The sequence below is a fragment of the Lotus japonicus genome, chromosome 3 (genome assembly GCF_012489685.1).
Source record: "Lotus japonicus ecotype B-129 chromosome 3, LjGifu_v1.2".
In the NCBI taxonomy this organism is placed as follows: domain Eukaryota; kingdom Viridiplantae; phylum Streptophyta; class Magnoliopsida; order Fabales; family Fabaceae; genus Lotus; species Lotus japonicus.
In genome coordinates this window covers 35,689,499-35,704,463 of record NC_080043.1, presented here as the reverse complement: position 1 = coordinate 35,704,463, position 14,965 = coordinate 35,689,499, and positions in this window count along the sequence as shown.

The window sequence follows — 14,965 nt, the reverse complement described above, 5'->3', positions numbered from 1 at the left end:
CCAAATTAAATCCAATTCCCTAAATTAACCTCTATTCCCAATTCCCAGGTCCCAATCAAATTAGGGTTCATCTTCTTCATCTCTTCTTCCCCAATTTACTGTCACAAAACCTTATCTCCATCCCCCCCTATCACGTCCACCTGAACCTTGAACCGTTCCTCAACCTGAAAAACCCAAACCTAAAAACCCAAACACGACCAGAAAGAGGAATCCAAACAAGAGATCAAGAGAGAGGAAGCCAGAACTGGTTCGAGAGATGGTCATTTCTTAGAGAGTTACAGATGCTGTAAACACAGACCAATCTAGTGGCCAAACCTTGATCCTGAGCAATACCCAATTGTCACAATGAAGCACAGACCAATTTCTCATTCCTTAACGCCGCCGTGGTAGCAAGCAACACAGAACTGGATGGTGATGATGGAGGAAAGGAAGGCCGCCCAGAACCGCTCCACCGTCCGCGGCGGCCTCTTCTCCAAGCGCAAAACCCTCCCCCCTTCCAACCCAGAAAAACCACCCGCCAAACCCTTTCCCTCTCTTCTCCCATCCATGGCTTCTTCTTTTTCTTCTCTCTTCCTCTTCCCCTGTTTCTCAATCCTCTTCCTTGTTTCTTCCTCCTCCCAGTCACAAAAGACGACGCCAAAACCCTCTCTGGCTCATCGACCTCCGACGACTCAGACTGCAGCGGTGGTAGGGTGAAGAAGCGGTGGGGCTGCGTGTTTGGATGAAGAAGAAGATTGGGAATTTTTTTTTTTTGATATGTTAGTTTTGTTAAAAAAAAATTTGTTACATTCTGATGTTAGGTTTGTTAATTATTTGCCTTTATGCATTTCTTTTAGTTTTGTTAAATTAGGGGTTTGTTTTGTTAAATATTTTTGTTTTTTTAAGTAGGATTAGTTAATTTTTAGGGTTAATTATGGTCTGTTAAATAAATAATTCTGATTTGTAATTTTTTTATTTTTTTTAATTGCCACGTCAGTCTCGTTAATCCAGTCAGCATGCTTATTCATCACTCGCCGGAGCTCCGGCCTCCGGCGAGGACCTGCTCCAGACTTATTGCAAACGAGAGGACCCGGATTTGCAAATTTTCCGGGGAGGGACTAATTTCAGACGGCGAGACAAAGACAGGGACCAAGTAGACGATTAACCCGAGTAAAAAACACATATAATATATTTTCGATCAATCTATTTTTTTAAAAAAGTAATCATTTGATAATTTTTTTTTTTATAAATGTGTACTCTTTCCCTCTAGCTGCACTACAAAACTTATGGTGTTTGTGTAATAGATAATGTAAACAACCAAACATGTGCCATTGCAAAGACAACGTATTTTCAAGGAAATATCATACCACAGTCCACAGACCTACTAGTAAGATGGAAAGAAATGATTACGAGAAAGTCATCCTTATTAATAAGCACTTTGTATAGTTAAAAAAAAAGAGGTTATAGCGGTGTCCAACCTCAGCCAAAGACACCCTTCAAAATCGGAACACACTATATACACACACTTTGTATCAACATCGCTTTCAATAGCTAAATCGGCATCGATGAAATGTCTAAGAAAATAAATCAGGAAAAAAAAAACTACTCAAACAAAAGAGAAACAGTAGAAACCGACTCACATTTGATGAACTCAAGCCTCAAATTGAAAAATGAAATATACATGAAAAAATTTCAAAACACTGAAAATCACTCAAATTCTGAAACGGAAAAAGCATGGAATGAAAAAATTGAGAAGGCTTCTGAAAAATACCTGAGCTGCCTCGAAACAGCGAACACACATAAGAAATTAAACCTCGATAAACCAGACACCACTTATTATTTCTTTCAGTAACTACTTTGAAGCTATGTGTCAGGGGAGAGTGAAGGTCCTATTTATAAGAAAATTTGCGAGGAGAGGACGTCGCAAATCAACAGATATGAAAGCATCGAGTCTAAAAAGGAAGATAATTGATGGAGGGTGTTTGAAAAGGAAGATGTTGATGGAGGGTACATTTTCCCTTCATGGATATCTGTTAATCCTCCCCGGACACTACCTCTTTTCCAAGCAAACCCAACTCAGACAGATGATGGGTTTGATCCATGCACTTCAAACTTAGTTCACAACCTCTTTGTTAGAAATCACATGGATTTCTTCAATGGGATCCCAAACATAGCAAAAGGGAGAATAGGAAAATTGATTCCAATATTCATTCATTATTAAAATTGATAATAGAAAAATACAATGAGCTTGCTATATATAGCATAATTGCCTAACTAACTATTAACTATCTACAATGTGGTCCTCATACTATCCCTACTCACTAAATGTGATCCTTGTATTTTAATATCCTCCCGCAAGCTGGAAGTAGTATTTGGTAGTACATCCAGCTTGAAAATAGAACTAAACAAAAAATGTAATGATGAAAATCAAATTCAGTATATAAGCAGTAGCAATCTTCATAGTCCGCAGCTCTCAAGTCTCAATTCATATCATGTACTCATAAACTGGCAGCCTTCTCTTATCCTCTAAACAGAACTCATTCAGCATAACAAACATAATGCTTGATCCATCTTGAACCTTGGTTCCAGAGAGGAAAAATTGATTATGGGAAGTTACCATCACTGGTTCACTCTCATCATTAAGAAACTCTGCAGTATTAATACACTGCTGCAGTAGTTGTTGAACTATTTGCTTTATTGCTTCCAAGTACTGATCATGCAAATACTCAAGTAAGCACTTGATGAACAATGTGGCAGCAGCAACAAAAACAAGTTGAATTGAGTTGCCAAACCATAAGAAAACATGAGCAATCACTGCATCAAAAGGCCCTGCCCCAGAAGATCTCTGCCTCCAGATAAGAGCATTTAGCACAAAGAATACTTCAGATGAAATAGCAAGATATATGGATGTTGTCTTGAGAGTGATTTCCTTCCATTTTATTCCCTTGAACATCTTATAAAGACATAATGAAAAATATCCAGCACAGAATACAGATATCATCAATTCAATCTCCTTCTCAGCAGTGTTAGCAATGGAGTAAAATGAATCAGTTCTGAATTAAGGAGACATAGGCACTTCTAATGAAAACTTGACATCTTCAACACATAAAAACTTATCTCCTACATTCACAATCAACAATCTCAAGAGCCCAAGTTCTTCTCTGCAACTGTTACAACAGACAAGCACCAATACATCCTGATATATGCTCAAATTTGAAGCACAACCTATTTGTTTATCAAATGACTCAAGCTGAACTTGCTCCAAACTGCTTAATGAGCATCTATCAATCATGGGTGCATTTACACAAACACCTTGTGTGCAGCTCCTGAATCCACCAGGATCAAGTAAAATTGACTTAGAAGAATCTCCTATCATTGTGTCATTTTCACAAACAGCTTGTGGACAACACCAAAAACCATCAATCTCAAGCAACAAGTTCGAACCATTCATCCAATTAAAGGAGAAATCCCATAATCCCAGTCAAGACAATTGAAATTCTTTGATTGAAAGAAGGATTTGAGTTACCTTTGTGACACAACTTTCTCCAAAAGACTGATCGATGATGTGAGGAACATCAATTTGTTGAGTAACAGAATTCTTCATGAGACATGGAGAATAGGAAGATGAATCTGCTCCAAGATTAATCACAGCCTCACTAAAATTTCCAAAAGCATAAGCATTGGTGGCTGGTTTCCATGCCAGAAATTGAACATTCTGATCAGCAAAGAACGAAAGACGCGAAATAAGGGAAGATGCTACACCAAGATCAGTGGTCGACATTGAATCAGAAGCAATGGCTTCTTCCACGAGAGAAATTGATGAAGCGGAAGCTTCAAGAATTTTCTCAGGCACAGTTTCAACCATGGCTGAATCAGAGAAGGACGAAGAACCATAATTGGAAGTTGTAGTAGCATCGCGAGTGGACGATGAATCCAGCAATGAAGAAGAAACGAAGAAACCCTTGCTGATAGTGCCAAAAAACGAACGGCTCAATCGCCGGTTTCCACGCCGGAATCTTGATTTCTCGATCGGCGAAGAAAGAAACAGGAAAATGATCAAGAATCTTCTCAGAAATCGTTTCATCTATGGCAGAATCAAAGCACGCAGAGGAAAGAGGAACTGGAGCATGCAAGACAGAATCCTCATCTTCAACCTTCACGAATGTTTCTTGCACCATGAGAGAATCAGAATCCATGACCATCGAATCAGAGAACGATGAAGGAGAAGATGAAACTACAGCAATGTCTCCAAAATCAGTGACCAAATCAGAGAAATTGAAGGAAGATAATCTCGCAGTGGTGCTGCGGCGGCAGCGCTTGAAGCCACGTTGAGCAGGTCGGAGGAAGCGCTCGTAACTCGGTGACGGCAGCGGCGGCGGAAGAGGCGGTGAGCTCCATTGGAGCTCTGATACCATGTTATAAATCCTAAGTTAGAACCACACAACACCACAAAACCTTAGGCTTAAGGCAATGGGTGTGTGTGTTCTTTATTATATATGCACTTGTGCACTTGCTAATCTTGGCAATGTGGGACTTCTTTGAGTCACCACTTTATTATCTCTATTACTCACCCTCAATTGGGACTCCATTCATTTTTTTTTTGCACTCCAGCGGGAACATCAGTGGTCGTCGGACTTGTGCTCCTTCGTATGAGTCTACCTTTCGACTTTCTTTGTCTGGGCTAGTACTCTAGCGGGAACATCGGAGTTCCTTGGACTTGTGCTCCTTCGTCTGAGGTCTTGGCTTGCGCAAATGGGACTGCCATTTTTGCTTCTTCTTTTTTCAATATATTTTTTTTTTACTTTTTTTTTCGAATTTTTTTTTTACGTTTTTTTTTTGAAGCGGAAGTCATGGCTTGGATCAGACTAGCTCTGATACCATGTTAGAAATCACATGGATTTCTTCAATGGGATCCCAAACATAGCAAAAGGGAGAATAGGAAAATTGATTCCAATATTCATTCATTATTAAAATTGATAATAGAAAAATACAATGAGCTTGCTATATATAGCATATAATTGCCTAACTAACTATTAACTATCTACAATGTGATCCTCATACTATCCCTACTCACTAAATGTGATCCTTGTATTTTAATACTCTTTTATTAGACCCTGTGGCGTAACTCACTTTTCATCAGATTCAGTGTTTCTCTCAAGTCCCACCCTCAAATTCTTTTCCATTAACCATTTATCCAATCCCCTTTTTTTAACGAAACTTCTTTATTTTCTATTTTTCTTGTCTTATTGGGAAATGTATGTATTTTGGAATTATTTCTAATTGAAATTCTACTTTAATTGAAATCAATCATTTCTTAGATGAGAATTATTTCTCAATTAAAAGTAAATATGTAGGTTACTTTGTATTTAAATTATGGTTTTGACTATAATTTAATTTAAATTAATTATTTCAAAATATATATGTTTTAAATTACATATATGGATTATTTCTGATTTAAATACTAATTAAATTGATACTAACAACTTCAATTCTATGTATAACTATTTAATTAAAAGTAACTATAGAATTTTTTTATCAATTAAATTAAAATACAATAAATTATTTCCAAAAATACTTGTTTTATGTTTTAAATATTATTTCTCATTTTAAAAGTAAATTCTAATATGATTTAATTTTAATTCATTTTGGAGTCAAATATATAGATGGTTTCCAATTTAAATTATAATTTAATTCAAATTAATAATTTTTAAATATATAAATTATTTCACATGGGAACTGATTATTTTATATATTAAATTATATTGATTATTTCTCATTTTAAAAGTAAATTCTATTCTGATTTAATTTTAATTCATTTAGTTTCAAAAAATATTTACATTAAATATAAATTTATAGATAATTTCTTATTTAAATTATAATTTAATTGAAATTAATTATTTATAGTTTGTTTCACATTGGAAACACTTATCTTATATATTAAATTTTATTGACTATTTCTCATTTTAAAAGTAAATTCTAATATGATTTAATTTAAGTTTAATTAATTCATTTTATTTTCCATATATATATTTGTATTAAATGTAAATATATAGATAATTTCTGATTTAAATTCTAATTTAGTGAAAATTTACTGTTCGTAAATATATGAATTCTATTTGACAGAAAATGTAATTATTTCATTAAGAAGTTTCAGGATAAATGTCCACAAGAACATAAGACTTTTTTGGTACATGAGAAAGACCACAAGAACATAAGACTGAATACACGTAGGAGAGGCGTTAAGCCATTTCTCATTGTAAATATATAGATTCTTTCACATTGGAAATAATTATTTTATATATTAAAATGTATTGATTATTTCTCATTATAAAAGTAAATTCTAATCTTTTTTTTTGTTACAAGAGGAAAATCTGATTTAATTTTTATTCATTTAAGTTTCCAAATATATTTATATTAAATTTAAATATATAGATAACTTCTGATTTAAATTATAATTTAATTGAAATTAATTATTTATAAATATATAGATTGTTTCAAATTGGAAACACTTATTTATATATTATAATGTATTGATTATTTGTCATTTCAAAAGTAAATTCTAATATGATTTAATTGTAATTAATTTTTTCCATATTTATTTATTATTAAATATAAATATATAGATGATTTATGATTTAAATTCTAATTTAGTTGAAATTACCTATTTGTAAATATATAGATTGTTTCACATTGGAAATGCTTATTTTATATATAAAAGTTTATTGATTATTTTTTATTATAAAAGTAAATTATAATATGAATATTTTGAACGTAAACATATAAAAAAATACTTGATGAAATCAAATAAAAATTATCAAATTTTTCCAAGTGTAACAAAACAAAATTAATAAAATATATTGATTTAATTTTAGACTTATTCATTGTGTTAGACCATTGCAACTGTCAATGCTTCTTCCACTTTTTGAACAAACACAAAGGAGAAAAGTCATATGGAAAGGCCTTATTTATTTTGGTATGAAAAAACAAACACCAAAATTTAACATAGAGTCTATCACTTGAAACATATATTTTAGACTTGATACCCTTACACATTAATATTCCAAAAAATTAAAATATAGTAATTGAATTTAAAAATATATATTTATTAAAAATGAAAATATAATTTATTTATTTATTTCGTATTTCAAAAAATAAAAATATCAATTAATTTATTTCAAATTCTAAATAAATAAAAATAAATAATTGAATGAATTTATTACAGATTTTAAAAGAATGGATTGATTTATTTTATGATTCAAAAAACCAAATAAAAAGAGATAAATAGATTGATTTATTTCGAATTTTGAATTGAATGAAATGACTAGGAACAATGTCCTATAAGTATTGATATAGGCGGTGACACTTGTGCAATTTCATTATGCTTTACGATATTAATATATGGATTTGAGTTCTCTGAAAGAAACTGTATGATGAATTTCAAGTACCATACAGGATAGTGTTATCTTTTTTTACTTTGATGAATGTTGCTTCCTGTTCGGGAAACACTTCCCACCTTTCTTAGTTGTGCTATCATCTTTATGGGGTTTAACTTACTTACCACTACACTAATACATTGTTGATCATAAGATAAAATACTAGACCAATACCTTGTTGATAAGATAAAATAATTTTAATGGTTGCCTCTCTCTATAAAACTCTGTTATACGATTCTGCCTGGGTGGCCGCCGCACCGCTCCCCCTCCTGGTGCCGCGGCAACCCCCCCACCCTCGAGCTCTCTCTTGTCATTTGCCTTTCCTTTCCTTACCCATGTTTCCTTTCTCTCTAACCTGATTTGATCTCTCCCTTGCGCCGCCTCCAGCGTGTTTTCTCCTTCCCTTTTCCGTAATTCTTGCCTCCTGGAGTTTGGGTTCTTTGCTGGGGTCGTTGGTCCTTCCGGATCTGGGTGCGATGGGGTTATTTCCGTACGGATTTGGCTTCGTTGGGTCCAGTTGTAGCTGGCTTGCTCGTGGGTGTCGGCAATGGTTCTTGGGGTGTGCAATGATAGTTCTGGGCGGCTTGTTCTGGGTATGTGCGGCAATGGTCCTGGGCGTTTCTTTGCTCAGTCTCGGTTTTGATGGGTGTTCTGCTTTGACAAGCATCCCATGGCCTTATATGTTGTTCTGGGACGGACGGAGAAGACCCCAAGGGGACGACCGGTACCCCCTAGTATGGTCAGTGCCCGATCAGGATTACCGGGGGAAGGCCCCCAAGGGGACGACCAGGGAAGGACGTCCAGGCCCTGTACCACAAGCAGGGCGACATCCTCCCCCGACCCAAGAACCTGGACCCCACCACCTAAAGGTTGACCTAGGCCCACCCTACGAAACTAGGGTAGTTGGAAGGTGGGTCCCTAGGCAATCTAAGTCGTTGGATCACTGGAAACAACATGAGGAGCAGAAGGATCCAACGACCCTTAACCCACCGGTACGGACCATGCATGACGTTGCATGGCTCCAACCCTAATTCCCCAGCGTGTATATAAGGGGGGCTACACATCCACTCCAAGGTACGTTATTCTCTTCACCTCAACACTTACTCGATTCCCCTACTCACTTTGGCATTGGAGTCCCTTGCAGAAGCCTCTCCCGGGATCGCCCAGCTCGCCAGTACACCAGTCCTACTGCCCCAGCACCCCGTGATCTTTCCCGATCATTTGGCGTCGTCTGTGGGCATCGAGTAAACTTTTCCTCCGCCACGTGCCGTCAGAGACAGGAGCAGCTACGAGACGCAATGGTAGAAACCCGACAGACTTCTCGCCGTTTCAACCAAACTCCCGAGGGCCATGTGGAAACGCTTGATGAGTCCGCGAACCGACAACCCTCCCCCCGACCCCAGAGGACTACCCCTCCAACTCCGCCTCGGAGACGATCCCCGGAACCAGGGATCCTCACCCCCCACACCGCGCACGAAGCCCTGTGCAGGCTGGAGGCTCGGGTTAAGGCGATGGAGGAGGAGCACCCTCCGGAGGTAGGGCAGGAGCGCAATGTCCAGGCCCGCAACACTCGGGACGAAATCCGCATCCTCCGAGCGCGTCTCCGCCAGCTGGAGGAACTGGAAGAACGATCTAGACAAGATCCGACGTTCTCTCAAGAGGGGGAGACGGGAAGGAGACCCCTCACACCTTCAAACTACCAAGACGACCATGTCAGAGAACAGACTACGGAAAGAGCCGTAAACCAGCCCTCACATCACCGCAGGCATCATTCCCCTCGCAGGAGTTACTCCGGACGAAGGAGCCCCATTTCCACCAGGGAACCGCTCAGGGACCCGGCACGCCCGCACAACGCCCTGGTTACCCTGCCGCAAACGATCAACGGCCCTCTTTCTCCAGACATCATGGAAACCCCTTTCCCCCCAGGGTGGTCAAGACCTAAAATGAAACTCTATGAAGGTGACTCCGACCCGACTGAGCACATTAACTTCTTCGTGGGAGCCATGCAGTATGCCGGAGCTAGCGACCCGATCTACTGCCGTTGCTTTCCGATGAGCTTGGGGAAAGGCCCAATGAACTGGTTCCAGAACCTCCCCAACAACTCCATTCACAACTGGGAACGGGTCATGACAATTTTTTTAGCCCAGTACTCCTCAGTGAGGAACATTCCGAAGTCAGAAGAGACCCTGGCCCTGATCAAGCAGGGCGAGAAGGAATCCCTGAAGGCCTTCCTTAACCGCTTCAACAAAGAAGCCGGAGACATTCCGGACCTCCTTCCCCAGGTCCGCCTAATCTTGGTACGACAAGCGCTCAGACCAGGTCCTTTCTTGACTTCCCTGGATGGGAAGAAAGCCAGGACACTGGAAGAATTTCAAACCCGATTAGAGAAATACATTAACATGGAGGAAGCGGCGACACTAAGGTCAACCAATCAAAACCCGACCCATAAGCCCACTGAGAAAACCCGGGACCCCGGCGAGACTAAGCGTGATCGCGAACCTCGACGGAAGAGCCAAGATGACAAAAAGCAAAAACGGAAGAAGTTCGATAGCTACACCCCCTGAACTCTTCCCTCTCCCGCATCTTACGGGAGAGAGCCTCAACCGACCTCAGGGATAGACCCCCACCACTACTCACGCGGGGGGATAAGCTGGATTCAAAAAGGTTCTGCGATTTCCACGACAGCCCCGGCCATAACTCGGCCTTGATCCACTTTGTAAAATAACCCACCCCCACTAGAATGAATCTCATCTGGGACCTTGCTGTCGGAAATGGCCAATCAAATCGACTCCCCACATGGTGAACGACCATGGCGCACTGATACTTGCTAACTGCTATGGCGGTGCTTTCGGTAAATCCGCGAAGACCAGGAATTTCTCACACTTCTTGACAAATTATGTGTAGTCCCTTCTCATGGTTGGCCAATAGAATCCGGCCTGCAAAACCTTGCACGCCAAAAACCTTCCTCCGATGTGGCTAGCACAGCCTCCCTCGCGTACTTCCGACATTACCGCCAGATGTTTTTCTGGTAGTAAACATTTTAGAAGTGGCGAGGTAAACCCCCGGCAAAACAGGTGATAATCCAGCAACGTAAAATGGCTCGCCTCTCGCCTCTGTTCCTTTGTGTGCTGCTCCACTTCACTTGACTCTCTCGCCAGGACGTCTATAATTGGATCCATCCAAGTTCTTTGGTGCTCTGTACTTTCAACAAGCTCGCCCTCAATGCTCGGGAGGGCTATGGTTTCCTGAATCATGCTTCGATTGTTTCCGGGCTTTCTGGTGCTCGCCAATTTGGCCAGCGCGTCCGCCCTCTGATTCTTTGTCCTTGGAACGAATTCCACACTTACTTCTTGCAGGCTGGCCAACAGGAATCACACGCGCTCTAAGTACTTAATTAGGTTAGGCTCCTTCACTTGGAAAACTCCATTTACCTTATTCGCTACCAACTGAGAATCCGTCCTGATGAACAGGTTGTCAATCTGCACCTCGATTGCTAACTTCAAACCAGCAATCAATGCTTCATACTCCGCCTGATTGTTGCTCGCTTTGAATTCGAACCTTAGAGATTGCTCTAAAGTGAGCTCCCCAAGTCCTTCCACCTGCTCCACTCCCATTTTCCTTTGAGAACCCATCTACAAATAACGTCCACTAAGTGCCTACCCTTTCGCCGGGCTCCGGTGTCAGCTCTACCACAAAACCCACCAAGTTTTGCGCCCCGACTCTCCCACGCTTGTCGTATTGCAAACTATATTCCGACAAATCTACTGACCATGCCACCAGCCTACCTGACAAATATGGCTTCTGCAAGACCTGTCTCAAGGGTAGATCAGTTCTGACTTGGAAACTTTGAAAGTAAGGTCTCAAACGCCTGGCGGTCACAAGAACGGCCCAAACCGCCTTCTCTATCTTCTGATATCTAATTTCCGCCCCTTGTAACGTGTGACTCACAAAGTATATGATATTCTTCTCGCCATCCACTTCCTGCAAGATTACCGAGCTGACCGCATTGTTCCCAATTGAAAAGTATGGGTGGAGGGGGTGTTCTTGAATTGGTTTTGATAAGATGGGGGAGTGGACAGGAGCTCCTTCAATCGAGTAAAAGCCTCCTCATATTCTGGAGTCCATTCAAATGTTGTGTTTTTCTTAAGGCATTTGAAGAATGGAGCGGACTTGTCTCCTGAGTGAGGAAGGAACCTCGAAAGGGTTGCGATCCGCCCTGTCAGGTGCTGGACTTCCTTCGCATTCTCTGGACTTCTCATCTGCTGTATCGCCTTGCATTTGTCTGGATTTATTTCAATTCCCCTGGATGTAATCATAAAGCCCAGAAATTTTCCGCCCTGGATCCCGAAGGAGCACTTCTCCGGGTTTAGCCTCATGTTGTGCTTACAAATCTCTCCAAAGACTTCGGACAAATCTGCATGATGGTTCTCCCCCAGTACTGACTTGAAGATCATATCATCTACATAAACTTCCATGTTATTTCCGACTTGGTTAGCGAAGACTCGACCCATTAACCTTTGGTAAGTCGCCCCTGCGTTCTGCAACCCAAACGACATAGTTTGGTAGCAATAGTTCACCCTGGCGGTCATGAACGCAGTCTTGTCTTCATTAGATGGGTGCATTCGGATTTGATGATAGTCAGAATAAGTGTCCATCAAACTCAACAACTCATTGCCCGATGCCCCATCCACCAACTTGTCGATACTTGGTAACAGGTATGAATCCTTTGGGCATGCCTTGTTTAAGTCTGTGTAATCCACACACATTCGCCACTTGCCATTGGTTTTCTTCACCATCATGACGTTCGCCAACCATGTGGGGTACTTGATTTCACGGATAAACTCAGCAGCTAGCAGCTTGTTCACTTCTTGCTGCACGACCTTCTCCCTTTCGTCGCCCATCCGCCGACGCAACTGGGAGACTGGTTTAGTACCCGGATTCAACGCCAAATTATGACAAATGAAGTTCGGGTTTATCCCTAGCATGTCCTTATGACTCTAGGCGAAAAGATCTAGATTGTCCCCCAAAAATTTTCCTAACTGCGTTTCCTGTTCCTCGATGAGCCTCGTTCCTATCTTGAGGACCCTGTCACCGAACCTCAATTCCTTAGCTTCCTCAATTGGCGTTGGCCTGTTCAATCGCCCCTCACCCCTCGGATCGAGATTCTCCTCTAGGGCTTTGATTTTGTGGCACCTGTGGCCTGTTGAAGCGTTCCTCTTTCCGTAAATCTCTAAAGCATTGTTGTAACACTCTTGAGCTCGTTTTTGGTCTACCCTAATCCTTCCTATCTTGCCACTAGGCAACGGTTTTTGACCACTAAGTGAGCTGTCGAGATTACTGCACACATCTTGTTGAAGGTGTTGCGCCCAATGATCATGTTGTAGGATCCCACTACTTGCAGTACACGATACCGCACCCTGAGCGCTTTGGCGTTTTCATTCTCGCCGAAAGTTGTGTCCAAATCCAGGAACCCAAACTTGCTCGCCGGAGAACCCCACGAGGGTTCCTGTGTAAAGAGTCAAATCGCCATCCGTTAAACCAAGATGATCAAATACATCCCCATAGATGATATCTCCTGAGCTGCCCTGATCCAAAAGTACATGCCTGATGTTTAGATTATTGATTCGCAACATGACCACGATTGGGTCATCTAGGTGAGGCCGGATCTCAGCAAAGTCCTCTGTTGAAATAATAATATCAGAGTTCAACGCCTTCATGTGTCACTTCCTTTCCGCACAAGTGTCTTCACTTTCGATGGTTGTCGGCGATCGCCTCGATCATGACGTCTCAAGCGTCCTGCCTTAACCAACTTCTCAATGCCCTTTCCCAAGGCGTGGCAATCATTGGTGTCATGGCCTACCGCGCAGTGATATTCGCACAATTTCGTCACATCAACGTCTCTCGGCGGGCGCTTGGGCAACCTTGGATCACCAATCATATGCACAACTTTTAGCTCCCGAAAAATGTTTGTTCGGCTGGCGTTGAGCACCACATTTTCCTCGTCCCCCCAGCTAGTTCCCTGATGTCCCTAGCGGCGACGTCATTCCTCGTTTTCTCACCACCATGGTGGCGCTAGTTGTTCCTTGGTCGGTTTTACTGTCAATTTATTTTTCTTGCCACCGCGTCTTTGCTTCCCAGGCTGCTTAACTCTAGCTCACATCTCTTCCCTCGCGCGGTTGCGCTTGAATGTATCATCCTCCTCATCAAAATGTACATGCTCGCCCGGGACCGAACCTCCGTCATGGAACGCGTCGGTTTCCTGCTTAGCTTGCTGTTTAATGGTCATGGCAACAGTCCATTCTTGAACGCTCGCGCGAAAGCGCGCGACTCAGATTCATCCACTTTCGTGGAAGCCGCACTGAAACGCACCACATACTACTTCAATGTTTCGCCCTCAACCTGGCGCACACTATACAAATCATCTATAGTAACTTGCTTGACTTTACTTGCAGAGAACTGAATCAGGAATTTCGATGAAAAGTCGTGAAAATTGGTGATGGAGCCGCACGACAAGGTTGTAAACCATGCCATCGTCGTTCCTTTGAACGTTGAAGGAAACATCCTACACTTAACCGCATCCAATGCCACGCTGATCACCATTTTTGTATTGAAATAGAGAAGGTGATCTTTCGGATCGGTTTTGCCACTGTAAGATTCCAACACTAGGTTCTTCATGTTGTCCGGAATAGAAACTTCCCTTACCTCCGCTGAGAAAGGTTCAAATTCTGCAACCGCTTCCGCCTCACGAACAACTTCATCCTTCTGCTCCTGGCGAAAGAAATCGAGCTACTCCTGGAGATAATCATTATGTCGCCGTATACTATCAACGTTGCGCATCATTTGTCGCCAGTCTCTCTGAGTAACCGCCAAATGCGGTGGAGGAGGTGGTGGAGCCGATCGCTCTTGTTGTACCTCCCCGCTCTGTTCCTGCTCCAGCTGAACACTTCGTCTTCGACCGCGAGCTTCCATCGAAAATTGGTCTAAAAATGCTGAGAATCAAGAAATTCCACAAAATGCAACTGTGTAATCAATCCACGTGATCCGGGAATAAAAATTTTATGGATCCCCACAGACGGCGCCAAATGTTCTTGCCATGAACAATGAGATAGGGTATAGTACCTATAGTTGAGGGATTGCACTAAGAGAGAGAATCTAGAGAGAGTAATCGCTCAAGAGAGAGAAAATAACTGAATCATGAGTGTGTATTGGTCAAGTGAGAGTTGGGCCTAGTATGCTTAGCTGCCTCTGTTGGGCCGGTTGGGCCTCACGGGAGGAGGCCATATCTCCCCTGGGGGCTCGCCCAGTCCAGAGTATATATATATATATATATATATATATATATATATATATCCCTAAGAAGGAAATTGTTGATTGTTGATTTGGGAGATTGATCAATTTCTTACTATATCTGATTAATCATATGGTTCCAACGATAGAATGAAGATAAATTTGTCTTTTGCTTTAATGAAGTTGGTCACTTCTCTATTAAGGCTTACTGTTTGGTTGTAACAAAATATTTGGTGATAGTGGCTGGTATGTCCCAAAATGGATAG